Below are 8,426 nucleotides of genomic sequence, written 5' to 3' on the forward strand. Positions count from 1 at the left end.
GTGTCTCTCTTTTCCAGAATCTAGCACGGCGCCTTGCCCATATGAGTACTTCATGCATATTTGTGGAGGAGACCAAATTCCTTTGACTTTTTAACTGTTGGTTGAAGAGATGAGGCGTGATAAGCACTCGAGCAGCCTGACGAAATCTCCTGGAGTTTCCGGGACAACTCCCACCTGGGCTTCGTGTTAGGGTGGAAATGTGGAGAACATAAAGGATGGGTCCGAGGAGCTTCAGGAAGACTGGGGAGGTTGAAAATAAGGGCTTGGAGGAAAGGCTGGAGTGAAGCTGAGCGTGAACTTGGTAATAGTCTTCCATGAAGATCACTGTTCTCTCTATACAAAATATAAGTAGAAGGAGAGGGCTGTGAAGTTGGTGAGCTGGTTTAGCTGGAGGATGGGCAGACCCAGGACAATTATGGATTCCCCCGCTCCCTTTCCCCTGAGACTTTGAGGAGCAAATTGGTGTCTCCTCTCCAGGAAGACAGAACAGTGTTCTTACCTAATAGCCAGGAGGCGGAGCAGATGACTCTTCATGGACTTTTTTCTGATGAATAACTTAGTAACTCACAATTATCAGTGAGGCCTTAGTGTGTGCCATTGCAATGGGTTCAGCAAAGTAAAAATTCCCAGGGGGCACTGTTTTTATGTTAATGAATGAGTGACATGTGGGGGTTCAAGCCATCTATTTAACTGCATTGTTTCTTACCCCATTTTCTTCACCTTTTAACCAGCATTCTCTAGAAATAAATTCTCCCAGGTAGGTCAGTCATTGAAGTCCGCCATTTAATTCTTTCATCTTCATTTGGGTTACAATTCCATCAGCAACAGGGTAACGTAACTGAGTCAGGAATGGACTTTGAATGCAGGCTTAAACCTAGAAATACATATTCATGAGTCAAACCCGTGTCCTTTAAAAGGATCATCTAAGTTATTTTCTCTAACTATTCACTGATATCCGTGATGCAGACTGTCGTGCGGTTTTTGATGACTGAAATAGCCATGTTTTCATAGCTGCTAGATTTTTTGTGACCCACAGCCCCAAGAAAAGTGCTGCCGAAAAGGAGGCACTTTAATGAGTGGATGAATGAATGAGTGAATGAATGAATGATTGATTGAATGAATGAACAAGTGAATGAGACGGTATTAAGAAAACAGCTAAGTTCATATTCTCTGTCACACTTCGGGCTTCTAAAAGGTTTTTTATTTTTCTTTTCTCTTGGCTTATTTCTGGCGTCCTGGCAAAGTTCCCCATGAGGGAGATTGCCCACGAAGAAAGACATTTGTCACGCTGACACCTCGCACTGCAAGAGAGGGAGGAGGAAGGCAGCAAACCACGGGAGTGAGAACCGTGCCAAGCCCTTCATTAGGGCCGGAGCAGCCTCGCCATTTCCCTCCTCTGCTGCCCAGAACCATCGCTACCAACGTGTTACTCCCCCCACCCCCACAACAGGATTCCATACTTACGTTGATCCAAGAATTATCCAGGAAACTGCTCATTTTATTTGTCCTTTCAGCCTGTTATTTCAGGTCAAATCCGTAAAGGCAAATTGTTAGGGCTGTAAATCTAGCCCGCCAATTTTCTCAGCCCTCGTGATAAATAGCATTACAGTGAAGTCCTGTGCGAGCAGCTCCCCCTGCCCAGGAGCCTCGGCCAGCGTGAGGTGTTTTACTGTCCGGGCTGACTTAGGGGGGCGGGGGGCAGGGCGGTGGAGTCCACTGAGCGGCGCCATCAGAGTGACAGAGAGAAAGAAAACCTGCCAGGCCGCCTGCTGTTCACTCCTGCAGGACACGGGCACACTGAGAGCCGTGGAGAGTGAGGGGGGAGCAGGCCTTAGGCAGCGGGGTCTGCTGGCGGGGCACAGGGGCTTGCAGGCTGGGCCTTGCCCTGGGGGCACCCACACCAGTGAGCGGGCTCACCGTGATAATGCCTTGAGGGCTCATTTATGACTTTTGTACCTCTCTGTATGTTATGCTTCAATGGAAACATTGTACTTGAGAAAAATATGATCTAGTTCAACCATCTTTCTTTTTTCCGTTTTCCCATGACAGTGGACGTTCAAGACGATATTAGCTTCAGGCGTGCAGCGCAGGGTGAGACACTTACAGACTTACGAAGTGTCACTGTCTTTGCTGATCAGGAGGGCGCAGGCAGCCAGATGCCAACTGCAGCGTCTAAAACCCTGACCTCGTTAGGGGCTGAGATGGACCCACACCTCAGGCCTGTGACCCGTGGACGGTTTCAACCCGGCAGGAGGGCACGGACCAGTTTCCAGATCATCATTTGTCAAATGGAAGTCCCGCTATCGCCATTCTACTTAGCAAAGGAAGAACACCAAGAGGCATGTTTTTAAAAGGAGAGTGAAAGCAGAGAGCGTTTCTGCTCAATTTGGAATTAAAAGGGAATTGTCAGGTACCCGAACGTCCTACGGCTGCTGGTTCTCCGCTCTGCAAACCTGGTGTGTGTGTGTGTGTGTGTGTGTGTGTGTGTGTGCGCGCGCACGTGTGTTTTAGTAAAGGATCCCATTTTACATGCGGTAGAAGTTCCAAAGACTTCGGAGAGCTCAGGACTAACATTCCCATGGGAGAAATGTGAAGCAGAGCTGACGTGTTTCGGGGCAAGAATTAGAGGCCGGCTTGGAGACCCTTTCTGGCGCCCTTACCCTGAGAGCCAGGTCGCCTGCCCTTTTCGGCTCTTTCCCGTTTTCCCTACACCGTTGGCAATCCCTCTTACCAGCTGTTACTCTGGACAAATAACTTCGCTTCTCTGGGCCTCAGTTTCCTCATTTGTAACGTAAAGGTCATCAGAGAGTTGCTGGGACGATTACTTTCGGTACTTTCTTGTGGCTCCTATAGGATTAGGTTCGGCTGCCTGTATGATGCCGACAAAAACAGCAATGACGCCAACGAGGTAGAAATACATGTCTTTCTCACTAAGAAGGCAGGCGTCGGGGCTGGTGCGGCAGCTTTGGGGGGACCCAGGCCTCTGTTTCTGCCCTGCTGTCCCTGCAGAGCAGAGCCTGCCATCCCCGTGTCTGCAGCCCTTCCTGTCCTCCCCGGGTCACACCTCCCAGCCCTGCAGCGACCCTGAGCCACTGGGCTGCCAGCGCTCGCAGCCGCGCCTTCTTCCCTGGCGTGTCCTCCTGAATCGCCCATTTGGAAAGAAGGAGAATTCCATTCACACGTAGGTACAGGTAGTGGACGGCCTGTTCGGTTTGTCTCTTTATTGCTCAGTTCCCAAGAATGCTGCCCCCACAGTGAGATTTGGGAATCGATCCTGGGCGTGTTTTGGGGAAAGAGGATCTTTCCTGTCCCTTCAGCATAAAGGATGCCTACCATGACATCAAACTACTTACTAATGTTTACTTACTAATGCCACTTCCACAAATGACCTCCATTTTAGAGATTTAGCACCAAGTATTTGGGAAGTTGAGATTAGAATAAAGGACACTAAAGTGTGGTATTCAGGTGACTTATAAAATCTTTCCCACAGTCCTGACTGGTTTGGCTCAGTGGATAGAGCGTCAGACTGTGGACGGAAGGGTCCCAGGTTTGATTCCACTCAAGGGCATGTACCTTGGTTGCGGGCACATCCCCAGTAGGGGGTGTGCAGGAGGCAGCTGATCAATGTTTCTCTCTCATTGATGTTTCTAACTCTCTATCCCTCTCCCTTCCTCTCTGTAAAAAAAATCAATAAAATTATTTTTTAAAATAAAATCTTTCCCACAATCTGCACAGTAACATGGGCATGTTTAGTGGGTGCTGTTTTCATTTTTATCTGGGAAATGTGAGGTCTGGAAAGGAGAGCACATTTATTTGTAATAATTATGTGCCTACTTGAGGTTTATTAGCATTTAAAAATATTACATTAGAAGTATAGGTTGAAACAACTTGGGAATTTTGAGGGGAAGCTGGACCCAAAAATATTTGAACTAAATAGATGTTTGCTGATGAAAGTGCAGAATCTGGACATGATCTGGTCCCTTTGCTGTCACTGCAGATGAGCTTGGCTGTCAGACTCTGGCCCATCTCCAGGTTATGGTGCCAGGAGGGAGGAGAGGGGTGCGAAGGGCCCTCCACAGCGTGAGGACCAGGTGCCACACTTCCAGGCTGTAGTCAGAGAAAACAGCGCATTTTCAAAATAGTTTTTCTCTTCTGATTGTAAATATAATGTAATATTATTAGAAAATGGATAATAAAGAAAATCGCAAAAAAACAAATGGTATATACTTTGTGTTAATAAACTTGGTTGCACGTATAGTCTTATATGTACACAGCATATCCTATATAATAAAAGGCTAATATGCAAATTGATCAAACGGCAGAACAACCGGTCGCTATGACACACACTAACCACCAGGGGACAGACGCTCAATGCAGGAGCTGCCCCTGGTGGTCAGTGCACTCCCATAGGGGGAGCACCACTCAGCCAGAAGCTGGGCTCACGGCTGGGGAGCACAGTGGTGGTGGCAGGAGCCTCTCCTGCCTCTGTGGCAGCGCTAAGCCAACAGTCAGACATCCCTCAAGGGCTCCCAGACTGGGAGAGGGCACAGGCCAGGCTGAGGGATGCACCCCCCTGAGTGCACGAATTTCATGCACCAGGCCTCTAGTTTTCTTATAAAGACGTTTTGAAAATCCCGCCTTTGAAAACTATGAGAAAAGTAAAACATCCACGTGACCACACAAATTCCGACAGGATTGTAATCTGTAAAATGAAAAACAAATGTGTCCCCTTGTACCCCCAGCCCACAGTTCAACCCTCAGATGTTGGAGACCAGGTGTAAGCTGACATGGTCCTTGCACCCAAAGGGACTGACAAGAATTAGTCCCCTACCCACGCAGTGTTCCCTGACTTGTTTTGATGGCACTTTCCTATTGTCAGCAGAATGAGCAGAATAAGAGCGACCTTTCATAGCTTATCAGAAGTCTGTAAATATTTACCGAGAATTTGGCTTCCTGCTTTATCTTAGAGATTACGAGGAACAGAGAGTACATTCCTCTTAACTGACCTCCCATTCAGTATTTGTGTATAAAAGGCATTACGCAGTTAATAAAGTTGCTGCAGTCGGTCAATGGCTTGCCGCCCTCCCGATCCCGCTCTCCTGTCTTTCTTTCTTTTCTCAATTCCCACCTCCCTACCTCAGCCCTGTTCAACTGTCAGGCTGGCCCTGACACTCAGAGAAGTACTTTATTAACATTTTTTTCTTTTCGCAACTTTTCAGTTGTTACCTTCATGATTTAAAGAGAAATGTGTCTGTTGTTACTTGTTTCTTCATCGACTTTAGCCACATAGATTGCTTTGCAGCTCTGAAATGGGATTACTTGGTCTTCCTTAGACCCTCGCTTCCCCCTGCCTTCCAGTGACTGCTAGTTTAATGTTTTGGTTCTTCCGTTATTGATCTTACCACTTTAAAGGAAGTACTTAAGCCTCTTTCTTGAACTATCAAATTTGAATTTGTTATAATTTTCTTAGGAAATTGCCCTCCCAGACCTGTCTTCATCTCTCCTCTGCTCCCTCTGTTCTCTTCCTCTAACGTCCTTGTTCTTCCCTTTCGTTTTCCTTGCCATAATTTGTAACATTTACATTTTCTTTTGTTATTTTAATTGTCTTTAATATTTGTTTCTGTCTGATAGTAAAAAAGACCGGTATTATTGATGGTTAATTTTGGTCATGTTATTTTTGGGGGACCAAATACACCAAATACATGGAAATCTCAGGGTTATTTTTCTACTGATCTGCCTGTTGTCACACTTTCTTGACTGTCAGTGGCTGTGCTTCACCTTTTTTGATTCCTTCTTTGCATTACTTGAGCACGAGAGATAGACCGTCTGAGTCAGTGCCGACATGAATGTGTCTTTATTTTTGTCCTCAACTACTAGACTGGATTGATAGAATTCTAAATCCGAACAGTTTTCCTTCAGACTCCTGAAAGCATGGCTCCATGGACTTCTAGAACCCAATGTTTCTGCCATCAGCCACTCTGACGGCCATTCCCTCGTCAGGATACGCCATCCTTTGGTTTAGTCTTGGAATTTGGCCCAGCGCCACCGTCACGTTTTGGTTTTAGTGACTGCGGTTGGTGAGAGGCTTCCGTGTTGTTCCTGGCATCCCAGTTACAAGCAAGGCATGCTAACATCTAGGTCAGTGATGGGCAACCTTTTGAGCTTGGTGTGTCGAACTCCGCCAAAAAACTGAGCATAACTCGGGTAGTGTGTCACTTTGAGGAAAAAACATTATTTCGCAAATGTTTCATCCTCAGGAGCAGCAAATGTTTCATCCTCGGCATGCGGCCGCCTCAGTGGCCGCGTGTCATCAGAAATGGCTACGTGTGTCAGTGCTGACACGCGTGTCATAGGTTCGCCATCACTGATCTAGGTCCTTACTTTCAAATACAGGCAAGCTTGTTAGGTCTAACTTTAAGTGAGAAAAAAGTCCTTGCATTTTGAAATTCTATCCATTGAAACATAAATGAGCAATTATTATTATAACACTAAAATGGCACACTAGTGATTGACAGTGATGGTAAGAATATCAGTTTTATAGGTCAAACGCAATTATTAAAAATTCAAATATTTCAATAAGAAGGAGAATACAATGAGAGTTAATATGACTATTCGGGGAGGGTGTGTGAGCTGGAGACTCCCAGCCCGGTCTTCCCCACCGCAGCGGACCTCGGCTGTGCCTGCTTCTCCCTTCTTCGTCTGGCTTCTCTCCCTTCCTCCATCCTGCTCCTCCCTCCCTCTGCCTGGCCTCTCTCTCCCTGTGCTGTGTTCTGGAAACTCCCCACGCTCTCAATTCTAAGGCTCACCTTGTTGGCTTTCCATCTCTCAAGGACCATTGTTCTTTGTTGCGTTAGTGTCTTGAAAAATGTTTTCTCTTTTTGGTTTGGTGTTTTAGGCGTTTCAAGCAGAAGGATAAATGTGGTCCCTGGCATTCCATCTTGACCACAGGTGAAGGTACTATAAACTGAAATTATTACATGAAGGAAAATCTCCAAAGCAAGCAGAGTAGTGCCCGTGGCAATTTAACTTCAAGATCTAGACATAATAGAGAGGGGGGAAAAAAGAAGGTGGTGAAAAGAAAAATAAAAGTAGAGAAAAACAAGGAACTTTAACACCTTTGTTCTCACTCTACTTCAAAACTACATTAAAGAATGCTTTAAGAAGCGATTCCTGATTTTTTGAGTCTGTGGACATGGTTATGAGTTAAATTGTGTCTCCCCAAAAGATATTTTGCATCCTAACCCAGTTCCTCAGAATGCGACCTTATTTTGAAATTGCATGTTAGAGATGTCATTAGTTAAGGAGATGTCATACGGATGTATGGTGAGCTCTTAGTCCTATACGACCTGTGTCCTTATAAGAAGACGATGTAAAAAAGAAAGAACTCTTACCATTTGCAACAGCATGGATGGAACTGGAGAGCATTATGCTAAGCGAAGTAAGCCAGTCAGAGAAAGACAAGTATCACATGATCTCACTCATTTGTGGAATCTAATGAACAAAATAAACTGATGAACAAAAATAGAACCAGAGACATAGAAACATGGAACAGACTGTCGAACCTCAGAGGGAAGGCAGGGGAGGGTGGGTGGTGAGTGGGTGGGAAGAGATCAACCAAAGAACTTGTATGCATACATGCATAACCTGTGGACACAGACAATAGGGTGGAGGAGGCCTGGGGTGGGGGAAGGGTGGAAGAGGGTCAAAGGGGAAAAATGAGGGACATATGTAATACTTTCAACAATAAAGATGAAAATAAAAAGAAGACAATGTGAAAATGCAGAGACACATGAGGGGAGAATGCCATGGACAACAGAGGCAGAGATTGGAGGGACAGATCTGCCAGCCAAGGCGTGCCAAGGGGACAGCCACCACCAGGAGCTCAGAAGAGGGGACGGTGGGATCTGCCCAGACACCCAGAGAGAGCGCTCCCGCCAGCACCTCGTCTCAGATTTCCACCCCGAACTGTAGAGACAATAGCTGTGTGGTTTTAAGTCTCCTAGTCTGTGGTCCTTTTTACGGCAGCCCTGGGAATCTCATATAGAGGCTATGCATTTTTTTAAAAAGTTATTGAAATGATTGTTATAGTTTGCTAACCATTTTTAAGTATTTGAAAATAAAAAGATAACAGCCGAAACGGGTTTGGCTCAGTGGATAGAGCGTCGGTCTGCTGACTGAAAGGTCCCAGGTTCGATTCCTGGTCAAGGGCATGTACCTTGGTTGCGGGCACATCCCCGGTAGGGGGTGTGCAGGAGGCAGCTGGTCGATGTTTCTCTCTCATCGATGTTTCTAGCTCTCTATCCCTCTCCCTTCCTCTCTGTAAAAAATCAATAAAATATATTTAAAAGAAAAAGATAACAGTACATTCTAGGTATAAAATTTATTCTAGAAAACATGATACTCAAACAGTCTTCTTAACTGTCTAT

Source organism: Eptesicus fuscus, chromosome 11, assembly GCF_027574615.1.
Source record: "Eptesicus fuscus isolate TK198812 chromosome 11, DD_ASM_mEF_20220401, whole genome shotgun sequence".
In the NCBI taxonomy this organism is placed as follows: Eukaryota; Metazoa; Chordata; class Mammalia; order Chiroptera; family Vespertilionidae; genus Eptesicus; species Eptesicus fuscus.